The sequence below is a fragment of the Macrobrachium nipponense genome, chromosome 6 (assembly GCF_015104395.2).
Source record: "Macrobrachium nipponense isolate FS-2020 chromosome 6, ASM1510439v2, whole genome shotgun sequence".
In the NCBI taxonomy this organism is placed as follows: Eukaryota; Metazoa; Arthropoda; class Malacostraca; order Decapoda; family Palaemonidae; genus Macrobrachium; species Macrobrachium nipponense.
The window spans coordinates 90,286,176-90,299,596 of record NC_061108.1 but is presented as its reverse complement, the minus strand read 5'-3'; the positions used below and the strand labels follow the sequence as shown (position 1 = coordinate 90,299,596).

General features: G+C 37.7%; 1 long non-coding RNA gene across 1 annotated transcript in view; it reads left to right on the top strand.

Annotated features, from left to right (window-relative positions):
• The first annotated feature begins 2,179 nt into the window (after positions 1-2,179).
• The window catches only part of LOC135216392 (uncharacterized), a 99,545-nt gene continuing 88,303 nt past the window's right edge, over positions 2,180-13,421 (top strand). Inside the window, exon 1 of the long non-coding RNA XR_010314871.1 lies at positions 2,180-2,851. This is a non-coding gene — a long non-coding RNA (uncharacterized LOC135216392). The remainder of the gene's footprint in view (positions 2,852-13,421) is intronic.

Here is a 13,421-nt window from a genome sequence, read left to right as displayed (position 1 = left end):
CCTAGCTGCAACCAATTTTGTTCCTTTTACTGTGCCTCCTTTCATATTCTCTTTCTTCATCTTACTTTCCACTCTCTCCTAACACTTGATTTATATTGGAACTACGAGGTTTTCCTCCTGTTACACCTTTCAAACCTTTTACTGTCTATTTCCATTTCAGCGCTGAATGACCTCAAAGGTCCCAGTGCTTGTCCTTAGGCCTAAATTCTATATTCAACTCAACTCACTTTGCCTAGGGACTAACTTACACCCAAGAAGAATTCAAACCGCTTTTTTGCTGGTTTAGAAACACTGTTAATAGTGACTTTGACCACCTGGCTATCAATAAAAATAGAAGTTTATATCGACAAAACTGTACGTGTGCGTATCGTATTCAAGTTCTGTACTTGGAATAGATATCTAACTATCTCCGTCATGACAGCAGTTATGTAAGATTGTAACAAGGTGCTGATTATCAATATGCGCCTATCGTTTTTGTATGTTTACTAATAATAGGCCACAAATATCTTTTAACATCCAGTACACTATACCTCGGGAATAACTTGAAATATAATTGAGAAATACTTCGTCTCAAAACAACTGTTCGAATCCTGCCTATGATGAGGCACAAGCCAATTATAATTCTCTTTGGGTATAATTCTCAAGGCATAGTGTAATATACATTAAACAGTATTTGTGGCTTTATATTCGTGAACATAAGAAAATCACGCACGTATAGCTGGCAATTAATAAAAGCTATCCTGATAGAGAAAAGGATGGTACTACAGAACTTGAATTTCATAAGCGTACTTGCTGTAAAGCCGATATAAAGTGATACTTCCCTTGCTAGATAGGTTTATGAAAATCATGTCTATCGTTGTTTTTAAACCAGGCGGCAATATTCTACGGAGGACAAAGCACTTATGAATTACAATGAATTACAATTCCCCTTTGGTTTAAGTTATTCCCAAGGTATGGTGAACTGGATACTAAATGTTATTTGTGGCCCATTTGTATGAAATTGAAAATGTCATGAGTATATATATATATATATATATATATATATATATATATATATATATATATACAGATCCAGCAATTTGACTTTGCGGTATGAGTGCAATTGCAAGCTCCATCGGTGAAAAACCCAAATTTGTAAAAAAAAAAAAAAAAAAAAGGTGTTATCAATGTATTCATAATCGATTATGTTCACCATGACTCCTCTTACACAATTGGACACGTTTTGGAACCGTTTCCAGCTCGGGATCGATGTTATCCTACATCTAGGGAACCAAGACCTTTCCTGCTTCTCCATTCGCTCATCGGAAAGCAGAAAATCCATGCGGGGGTGGGGGGTGGGGGCATGGAATTGACCGGGAGAAAATTACTAACTGACACTGATCTCTATCCTCCCATGCAATAGAGAAAACAGGGCTAAGTAGGGCGGGAAATCTGGACGAAAAAGTTTTTCGTGCCTTAGAAGAGTGCAGTGATGATCTTCACTCTTATCAGGTTTTGTCTTTTTGAGCCTAGGGCTTTAGTTGTAGATATGAATGCTTCGAAAATTCATGGGAAACAAATCAACCCAGGAGAAACTGACGTAGGAGCCCTATCCGCCTACACATAAAGGAATTGTAGGGACAAGGGTGGCGGGGGGAAGCGGGTTGGAATCACGGCGGGAAAACGATACGTCCAAGCACAGTGAATGGATGCACTAGACTCTGTCAGGTTTTCTTTGTATGAACCTACTTCTATATTCGTGTATAGAATTACTTTGAAAATCCAGAGAAAAAAAAATCCATCAGGGAGTAATGGACTAACTGACAATTGTGCCCTATCCCAGAGCTGTATATACGGCTCTACCCCATCCTTCAAGCAACGGAAAATATAGGGACAAGGGGTTGGTTGGAGGGGGGCTGGGAGGGGGAGGGCAATCAAGGCTGGATAACGATTGGTATCCTAGCACAGTGCATGGATGAAACTGACTATCAGGTTTTGCCCGTTTGAACCTTCGACTATAAACTTTTATCGAAATGCTTCGAAAAACAAATAGGAAACAAATCGACACGGGAGAAATTGACTAGCTGACAACTGAGTCTAATCCTGCCATGCAATATGGGAAATGTAAGGTTAGGTACAACGGGGTTGGGGTCCTGGGGAACGGGAAGGGGGAAAACGACCAGTCTCTGGGCAGAGTGCATGGATGGCATTGGCTCTGAAGATTTGCTCGTTTGAACCAGAAATCAGTCGGCTGGAAGTAGTTTCCACGAATCAGTGCTACATGTTTGAGACGATGATAATGTTGACAAAGTGCGTGTTACTGAGTGCTGCAAATTAATTTCGAGCCTTCGAAGACTGGTAGAATCAGCCGATAGGCCGGTGAGAAGCAGTCATCCCAAGTACCGCCTTGTACCGGGAGTTAGGAGAAGAGGGGTACCGGGAAACTGCCGAAGAGAAGAGACTAGAGAGAAAGGTTCCGACGCACAAGCCAGGTGTTAAACCCCAGGTCTGCTTAGGACCCAAATTCAGCTTGTGAAAATGAAGGCTGAAACAAATCCGACCGTTACTACCAGGCAGCTCATGGAGAAAAATCCTGATCTTATCTGCGGCAAAGAGCTGCTGGGTTTAACAGAAACCCAGAAAAAGAAAGGGCATTCTTATGTTGATGTTCATCACGAATGGGGTTTAAATGAGTTGAAAAATGCTCAAGTGTTGCAACCATTAAATTTAAGGCTGACGGATGATGATGAAAAAGTTTCATTTCCTTTGGTGAACGGTTGATTCGAAAAAAATTAATGGAACCGGTCCCAAAGCGTATTAGATTCTACATGAAGTGTCATGCAGGACATAAGAAGTGTCAGTGCATTATTAGGTGAGTGTCCCATAAAAATTTCATTGCTTTAGAGCTAATCCTCTTTATTTTTTATTTTTATTTTTACAAAGTTGCTCTTTTCACGGTTCGGTGCTGGGCTGCAATTACACCAATAGGCCCTCGGAGATCAAAATGTGTTTCACCGACTTGAGTACTAGCCCCTCGGGGATCAAATGTGTTTCACCGACTTGAGTACTAGCCCCTCGGGGATCAAATGTGTTTCACCGAGTATAGTACTAGGCCCTATGGGATCAAATATGTTTCGCCATGTTTATTACTAGTCCTTGGGGATCAAATGTTTCGCCGTGTTTAGTACTAGCCCTTCTGGGATCAAATGTGTTTCGTCATGTTTAGTACTAGGCCCTCGGGGAGCTTGCCGTGTTTAGTACTATAGTAGATTCACATCAACCGTGCATTTGATGTCTAGGCCCGTCCCTTACGATGCTCCTGATTGGCTGTTGATAAGCAAATCGTAGGGCTGAAAACTCTCAGTCTCTCGAGAGTTCACATATGCAGGATGTATGTTCCACCGCACCTGAGGGATACGTGAGTTTCCAGCCCTGCGATTGGCTTATGAACAGCCAATCAGGGGCATCGTAAGTGACGGGCCTAGACATCAAATGCAAGGTTGATGTGAATCTACTATAGCCCCTCGGTGTTACAATGATCCCAAGTGAATGTGTGTGTGTGTGTGTGTGTGTGTGTGTGTGTTGTTCCAGCTCAAATTTTTGCCTTAGCTAAAAAATTTTTTCAAGCAAACTTCGTACTTATATAGTAAAAAAAAAAAACCGATTACAAAGAGAACTTGGTTTTATCAACATGCACTAGGCCTACAGGAGGATACTAGCATTTAAAAACGTCATTGCATTTGTGGTGTCGCCTCAAGAAAAGTATTGGTGTGTGATATTAATTGAGATACTGGATAAACCAAGGAGAGACTTAAGATATTCAACAGGAATTACTGAGATTCTTTTAGTTTTTATCTAAAAAAATGTTTTATGAACATTTTGTGAACAATGAGCTCAGGCTCACATATGGGTGGACTTAATAAGCATATTTTTCATTGGCATGTTGTCAGTCTTGAATTCATGGGCATGATTAGTAGAGGATGTGTGTGGGTAGGTTTTGGTGGGTTTGGAGTTTAGGTTTAGTGGTCAGTTTTAGTGAGTGGGGTGCATTAATGTTTAATGAGGGGTGTGTTTAGGTTTAGGGGGAGTGTTTTTAGATTTAGTGTATTAGGTATTGTGGGGTTGTGTTTAGATTTAGTGAAGGGTGTGCTTAGGTTTAGTGGGGGTGCAATTAGGTTTAATGGGATGAACGCTTATGTTAAGTGGAGGAAGTGTTTAGGTTTGGTGGGAAGGGTGTTTAGGTTTAGTGGAGGTGTGTTTAGGTTTAGTGAGGGGTTTGTTTAGGTTTAGTGGGTGGTGTGTGTGTTTAGGTTAAGTGGGTGGTGTGTGTGTTTAGATTTAGGAACAATATGTTTAGGCTTATTGGGGGCGTGTTTTGGGTTAGTGGTGGAGTGTTAAGGTTTAGTCGGGGATGTGCCTATCGTTATTGGGTTTAGTGTTTCTTTAATTTAGTGGGTTGTGTGCTTAGATTCAACGAGCGTATGTTTAAGTTTATTGGTTTTTTTATTGAGGGGTGTTTAGCTTTAGTGGTGGTGTGTTTAGGTTTAGTCAGGTATGTGTTTAGGTTAAGTTGGGGTGTATTTACGTTTAGTGGATGGTGTGTGTGTATATTTAGTGGGAGGTGTGTTTTAGTTTAGTCGTGGATGTGTTTAGGTTTAGTGGGGTGAATTTTGATTTAATGGGGTTATGCCTAGGTTTAGTGGGTGTGTTTCAGTTTAGTGAGGAGTGTGTTTAGGTTTAGGGGGTGTTTTTGTATTTAGTAGGGTATCCATTTAGGTTTAGTGGGAGAGGTGTTTATGTTTAGTGGATGATGTGTTTAGGTTTGGTGGGAGGGGTGGTTAGGTTTAATGGTGGATGTGTTTTGATTTAGTGAGTGTGGGTGCATTAAGGTTTAGTGTAGGATGTGTGTTTAGGTTTAGTGGGGGTGAGTTCAGGTATAGTTGGGGTGCATTTAAGTTTATTGAAGGTGTGTTTTGGTTTAGAGAGATGTTTAGGTTTAGTGAGGGATGTGTTTATGTTTAGTGGGGTGTGTCTCAGTTTAGGGGTGTGTTTTGGTATAGTGGGGCACGTTTAGGTTTATTTGCAGGCGTGTTTAGGTGCTATTAGGTTTAGTGGGTGATGTATGTGTAGGTTTGTGGTAGTGTTTTTAGGTTTGTTGTGAAGGGTTCTTAGGGTTTAGTGAATTATTTGTTTAGGATTTTTGGGAATGTATTTTGGTTTAGTGGTGGTATGTTTAGGTTCAGTGAGTGGTGTGGTTGGATTTAGTTGAGTGTTTAGGTTTAGTGGGATGTGCATATGTTTAGTGGGATGTGTGATTCGATTTAGGGTGTCCTTTGGTTTATTGGAAGTGTGTTTCGTATAGTAGCGGTGCATTTAGCTTTAGTGGTCAATATGTTTAGGTTTGTTGTGAAAGTGTTTTAGTTTAGTGGGGATTGTTTAGGTTTAGTGGGGATGCGTTTAGCTTTATTGTCGTGTGTTTGGTTTAGTAGGGTTATGCTTCGGTTTAGTGGGAAGTTTCAATTTAGTGAGGGGTTGTGTTTAGGTTTACTGGTGGTGTATTTAGGTCTAGATGGGGATGTGTTTTGATTAAGGGAGTGTTCAGCTTTAATGGGGCGTGTTTAGATTAGTGGGGTGTGACTAGGTTTTGTTAGGGGTGTGTTTAGGTTTTATGGGCGGTGTGTGATTAGGTTTGGTGGTAGGGTTGTTTATGTTAAGGCGTGGATGTGTTTAGGGTTAGCAGCGGTCTTTTTAATTTAATGTGGTGTTTAGGTTTACTGGGGGTTGTGTTTAGGTTGTTGGAAGAGTGTTTAGGTTCAGTGTGGATTTGATTAATTACCAGAAAAACCCATAAATATTGAATGTATTTCATCTTATCAATATGTAAGATTTCTTTTCTGGTATGAAGCCTATCACCGAAGCAAAGTATAAGCCATTCAGCGCCACAGTGAATATATATATATATATATATATATATATATATATATATATATATATATATATATATATATATATATATATATATATATATATTCTTACTACTCTTGTTAGGCTTCAATGAGTCAGAATGGTTTAGATACGAGATCATTTGATTTGCAAAGTATATTTTACCAAGTTACTATTACACACACACACACACACGCATATATATATATATATATATATATATATATATATATATATATATATATATATAGTATAACCTTTATCACGGTAATAATAACTAGATAAATTGTATTTTTCAAATGAAATATTCGTTGGTAAAAAAGATATATATATATATATATATATATATATATATATATATATATATATATATATATGTGTGTGTGTGTGTGTGTGTGTGTGTGTGTGTGTGTGTGAGTATTGATAAATTCTGTTAGACAGAATTTTGATCCTAAAAGAACTGGAGAAGAAAAGAAACTTGTGGTTTCTTCTAGCTTGAATAATTTTTAATTCCCCTTGTTTTGGTACAAAGAGAATTAAATTTATTAATGATCTGGAAACTTACAAGAGATATAATGATAAATTGCTATGTCCTCACAGTCCGAGAAAGGATGTCTACGTATGTTCGTCTGTGAATTTGCCATTGTTTACCGAAAATCATGAAAAGGGCCTCTAAAGTAATTAAAGGTCAAGGAGTTTTCTCTCGGACGGGGTTATTATACAAGAATTCTTCATCCCAATTCTCTCAGGCACGAGTGCTCTCCGGTAAAACTTTAGGATCATTAAAATCGCTTAAGGAGGTCATTAATTTTTTCCGCATTTTTCATTTTGAATACATCCATCTCTCTCTCTCTCTCTCTCTCTCTCTCTCTCTCTCTCTCTCTCTCTCTCTCTCTCTCTCTCTCTAATGGATATTTAGGCAATTTGAATTCCATAAAATTTTACTTCCAAGGTTATGTGTCACTCGAGAATTCTCAGGGTCCTTCGCTATAAATATTGAAAAATGGGGAATCATTTGCAGCGCACAAATTATGCAAAATGCTTCGTGAACGTCGATTCAGTATTTTTCTGTCTTTACCCAAATGACTTTTGTTGCAAAACAGAATTACTTCACTTGTGGCATTTAATACATATAGTATACAACCCGATGACCAAGATGAAATTTTTCTTAATGGCAGTTTTAGGTTATTGCTAGCAGTCCACTTTAATGGAAAATTCACGGCTCAAAACGAACGGGGTTTGAATACACATTAAACATAACTGGCAACGGAACATCAGTGCGTCACCATTTTCCAATAATTATGATGTTTTAGTTTTCGATGTTCACATAAGTTGTTATGGCAGTCCAGCGAAACTATGAAATTTTAAAGCATTTGTGAGGCCTTTACTTGAAGTTTTACCAATATGCTCTTCTTAATCAGCTGTCATCTTATTTGAATCACATTGCACGGAATATTTTTCTTAGAATTCTACATTTGAAATGACATCTACAAATTACTTTAAACAAGATATATATATATGGGTTTTTCATAGTCATATCATAATGCTTTTCAAAGCAATATTTCCAGTTTAATTCAAATGTACTTTCTTTTATACAAAGTTTTATCATTTTTATAAGGTGTTTACAGAGAACTGTATATCCTTCTTCTGTCAGATAACAATTTTAGCCATCATCGTAGGTAAATTGGTGGATAATGATGTTAATTCATAACTTGCAATCCCGGATTCACTAATAATTCACGAAGTCTACATTGGTCTTTATATTAGAATAAAAAAAAACGGTATATAATTATCAAATTAATTAGGTAGCATAGAGATTGCAAATTATTTTAGGCTATCGAGCTGCGATGCAAGATTCACTAAAGTACCTTTTGAACATTTACTAGAACCTTCATTCAATAACTTGGACAGAAATAGCCGAATATTCAATTCTCCTATCACACCTAACTATAGCTTATTAAACATTGTGTGAAAAAAATATTGCTATGACAATGGAAAATTTTCTAAATCTATTTTTCTTTTAGTATAATACCAAGCTATGCTAGATAATTTTGGTATGTTGTAATATTATGTATTTGGGTGGAAAATGAAAATGTACAAAGTTTCTTTGGTAGATGAAGAAAATTAGCGTTTGTATATTATAGAACACAAAGAGATAATAATGCGGTTGAGTTTAGTGAATATAGCAAACACTCAAACATATTTCCGCATATATGCTTTCTCCTTCTGACGGCAGCAATGGGAATTAAAGCCCACGTTCAGGTCTTTAGAATATTACATGTGTATAGTCCTGAGCATAATGTTGGATGATGAAATAATTATCATTATGACTGGAAGTGAAAAGACAAAATAAATTGATATCATACTAGACGACGGATGAAGACTGCCAAAATATATTTCTATAATAATAGCAGAGAAAGTGATAAGGAAATAATAACAAAACTAATTTTAATGATAATTTAAATGCGCTTAAAAACTTCAGAATTTAATGTGACCTGAAAGAACAAAAATACCAAGAAAAAAATCACCTATAAAAACTACTCTGAAAATGCCATTGGATGTGCATGGGAAATCGTTTTAATTTTGGAAATCCACAGGGCATACCTGACTCTCTCTCTCTCTCTCTCTCTCTCTCTCTCTCTCTCTCTCTCTCTCTCTCTCAATTTTTCCTATTCAGCTAGTATTATTTCCTTTTCACTATCATTGTTGGTAATGAAAAGTGAGATTACAATGGCCGGCCAATTCTAGTTCCATCCCATTTCAAAGAGATGCTTTCACGTGTCTCCTTGAATCTATAACTAAATGGAAAGGTAGTGGTATCGTGCAACCAAAGGGAACGAATAACGACAAATTGGAAAACGGTAAAATACTGACAAGAGTAAAAGTAAAAATTTTTTTTTCATGCATCTACCTTTATATATATATATATATATATATATATATATATATATATATATATATTATAAGTATAGTATATATATGTATATATACCCCTTATTCCCTAAACTACACAAACTGGGAACTCTTACCTGTTGCCAACGGTGCCCTGTATGCAACCATGTCCCTAGCGTAAATACAAAAAATATACTATTTATTTCCCAAAGTAGTTGGTTATAAAATAGAACAAAATGATTAACAAGTCATAATGGCATAAAAACCCAAATCCGCCCATAAAGAAACCAGTAAGATAACATTCTACCCTCCTGACTAAGGTTTCACTCCCAAACCCAAAATGTCACTAAGTCTCGTATTAGTCAGGGTAGAGAATCGCGTTTCTAATCAACCATGGAATTGGACCCATCTGTAATAAAGATAATAGGTATAAAAACATATCCCCACATCACTCTTTTCAAAGTATTCACGTAAAGAGAGTATTTCACACTTCTCTCTCTTTTCAAAAGGTAACAGTTTTCCTAAGTTTTTTTTATAGAATATGTCCTACCTTTACGATGGGCGTTTTCTCCCGACATTCGGAGTAACCGCTTGATCTATTCTCGTTCACCTCAAAGAATGCGTCTTCCACAAGTGCTCCAAACTAGTAGGCCTGCAAAACGCGTACAAACGAACGTACATGCCTCACAACCGGGCGAATGATCTCTGAGTCAAATTGCTTGGTCAACAAATACCTTTCTTCAAGTGAACTTGTGCTGCACCACCGCTTGTCTCTAAGCGAGAAGAGATATATGACTTCACTAACATTATATTGGCACTTTAAACATATTATTAGCCATTCCCCCTCTTTCATCTGCTATAGAAGCTCGGCTACCAAAATTGCTAGCTCCCTCCTAGCCACTAGACACACAAGCGTCTTACAATATATATAAAACCAGAGGCTGGCTCAAAAAAGAAAATAGTGCACTCCCGTCGCACACCATATCGGCAACTAATGCACAATGTATCAATTTACCACTTGACTTAGAGCCACCTCCGTTGCCGGAGCACTTGTGCTTCGTCGAATGCATAAAAGTTTAAGAACTCCAAGCACACAAATGGTGATCAGTATAGCGCCTAACATGATCATTACTATTGAAATAGTTTAACGGTAGTCGAAAAAGAAAGGTTCATCTTCGTCACTATCTTCGAGCAGCGGGACTGTAATGGTCTCCACTGTAGGCGGGATTCGAACCGCCTTATGGCTTCCAAGTAAGTGTTGACGAAACACCTTGATCGACGAGTTGTAGACACTCCGACTAAGTACCATGAAGAAATCTGAGAGAACCCTGCAGGAACCGTCAAACAGCTGGGATCTCTGTAGGACGAGCGAATTATTATAGACGCAGGTCGAGTACGTAAACCAACTCGAAACAACTCAGCACACGCCATTGTTCAGCGTCTGCGACCCTCGTGAGTGTATCCAACACCCTCTCGTTGCGAAACTGCAGATTCGACGTTTTCTACTGAAGGAAACGTGGTCACCACCCCGTTATTCTATGCAAGTGCTACTCGCATCTGCCTCATTGAAGACTGTAGACTTCTGGTTTATCCCAGAAATTATCCTGAGACGATATATCGAAGACATCTCATCCTTTGCAATGGCAGTCCACAAAAATGCCATAGTGTGTGGACTTGACTCAACCTCTGGTACTGTAGAACGAAGTCGTCTCCCTTGCCATCATCACGTAGAGTTGGGAATTCTCCAAAGTCATTGTGTGTCCGTATTTAAAAGGTCTACATGGTCATAAAATAACTTAAGTCTTGTTTTACCGCACAAATTCATCATTAATTAATATATTCAATCTACTAATCAAATATAAAAAAATTCCTCGCTAACCAAATGTAATCTTTACCTACTGAATTCTCACAAATAATCCCATATCTGACAAACACGCTATCAAAAGAGAACCCATAAAGTCTAACAGCAAAAACCCCTTTATGGTTTATATAACTAGCCTCCATAAAATATAATGCTGAACACCCTTCCTAACCAACTCACATACCCTGACAAATTATATCTTCTATCCAAAAAAAAAATGCTATTTAGAGCTTAACCCTCATTACAACATCTCTCGGAAGAAATGAAAAAAAAGGAAAAGGAGAAAAAAAAGAATAAGATAATACAACAATAATAAGTGAACTTTCCCCTCCCTATTACACAGCGACATAAGAGAAAAGAAAAAGAAAACTGTCAGTTGTTTAATGTTCTCAGACGACATCAAGAAAAGAAGCATATATAATTCAACATCTTGCCCAAAACGGAATGTGTACCGTTACGGAATCTGCTACTGCAGCAATCCTATCGACCAGAAAAGACCAGAAAAGAAAACCCCCTTACATGACACGTTCTCGTGAAAAGCCATAATCAGCATCTACGAAAACAGTGCAAAACCCCGAGTAATCAATTCTAAAGGAAGGATCCGCAATCGGACTCTTACAGCAACCTTAGCAAAAAAAACCTACCTGTGAACACGTCAGGTGCTTCGTATTGCAGCATATTCAGATTTGCGACACTAGAAACTCGTGACTCTCAAAAAAAAATGTTTAGTACTGAACTTCGTAAGCACACTCCGCAGAACTATCTCCAGGACATGACTAAAGTGTTCAAAGATGGTCTCCCAAATGATACCGTCCAATTATATAAAAATTTTTACTTATTCGGGACAAAAAACTACGATAACTCACAATTCCATAATTACATACCACCAAAAAAAAAGGAAGTCGCCCTCAAGGATTATTACCTTCTCATTATATATGAATCATCATCTTAATAATAACACCACTCCGGTGATATAAGTAATTCCTCTATTTGATTACTGACCCCACGCCAAAAAGACCATCCCGTTTCTCAGCTAAAGCAAAAATTTGCCGAAAAATATTAACCCCGAAATCTTACGCCAAAACGCCGCAGATTTACATATAATAAGAAAGAGAACAGTAGAAAGAAATAAAGGAGAAAAAAAAATGTGAAGCCGTTCTGTCACCAAATCACGAAAACAGACAGCAAGAAAAAAAAGGAAAAATAAATGCAATTGCCCGACCATATATTAATCGCCACAACCAATTCTTTTCAATTTCGAGATATGTGTTAGCCTCGACTGACCTGTTCGTTCATTTAAAACTACAAACCTATTTCCAAATATCTCTTCAATGACTTTAAAAGGACCTTCAAACTTCGGGCCTAGTTTGTAATTTAACTCATTTCTCACGTTAAGTTTTAAAAATACCTTATCACCGACATTGTTCTTGGGATCAGATGATTTACTAATACTCTTCTGAACCATATCTCTGGTTGTGGATTCGAGATTATGACTGAGACATGCATGTCTCTCTCTCGCTGTGGATATCAGCGCTTCAACCGTATCCTCCCCATGGTGAGGCGTAGTTAGCAAATCAAATGTGCCTCGCGCTGGATAACCAAACAAAGCTTCAAATGGGGACATTTTAATTGAATCACTAACCATAGTGTTAATATTATGTTTTAACAACATTAACATATCTGTCCCAATTTCTATCATTACCACCTACCGTTTTTCTGAGCGTTTCAAGCACTTTCCTGTTTGCTCGTTCGCACAACCCATTAGCCTTGGGTCTGTATGGAACAATTTTTACTTTCTGTTTCCTCATGACTTCAGCTAAATATTCTAAGGTTTTGTTCACAAATTCCCTCCCATTGTCGGTTAATAGAACCTCGGGTGAACCATATCTGCATATGATACCATTGAAAAACGCTATGGCTACTTCGGCCGTTTTATGCTTAAGTGGGAAAATTTCTACTATCCTTGTAAGTTCATCTATTATCACTAACAAGTACTTGTTCGCATATCTAGACTCGCAAAAATTCCCTAAGATATCCATATGTATTCTCTGAAAAGGTCTACCTGGTATAGGATACGATCCTAATTTGCATGACGTTGTCCTAGCAGGCTTACATGCGTTGCACAACGTACAATTCCTTACGAAATTTTCCACATCTTTACCCATATTTTTCCAAATGTATTTAGCACGAACCTCATCGTACGTTTTTTTCTATTCCAAAGTGAGGACTACCGAACCTGCAATGAACTATATCTAAAACCACTGGAATTAGGACTTTCGGAATTACGATCTGTGTCGTATCTCCTTTACTTTCACTGGTTCTCAACTTATATTTAATTTTTCTAACCAATAGATTACCTCCTAACTCCAAACCCGAAAAAGGCAAGCTATAACGTTTCCTGACTAATTCCCCCTCTTAGAAACGCTTTCGCATCTGCTAAAATCTCGTCTTCATCTTGCCTTAGCTCTATGAGAGGTATATCCCATTGTATGGTTTCGCTAGTGACTTGCGTGACTTGGAAACCTTCCGTGTCATGAAAACTCCTGCTGAGAGCATCAGCAACAACATTAAATTTGCCCTCTATATATTTGAGCTTTGCATCTAAATCTCTGATAGTTAAAAACCATCGAGCTCTTTTGGCGACAAATCGGGTTTATTAAAAAGATCGAGTAATGGTTTGTGGTCTGTAAGAACTTCTACTTTATTCCCCATCAGTTACATTTTAAAATGAACTAAGCTCGACACT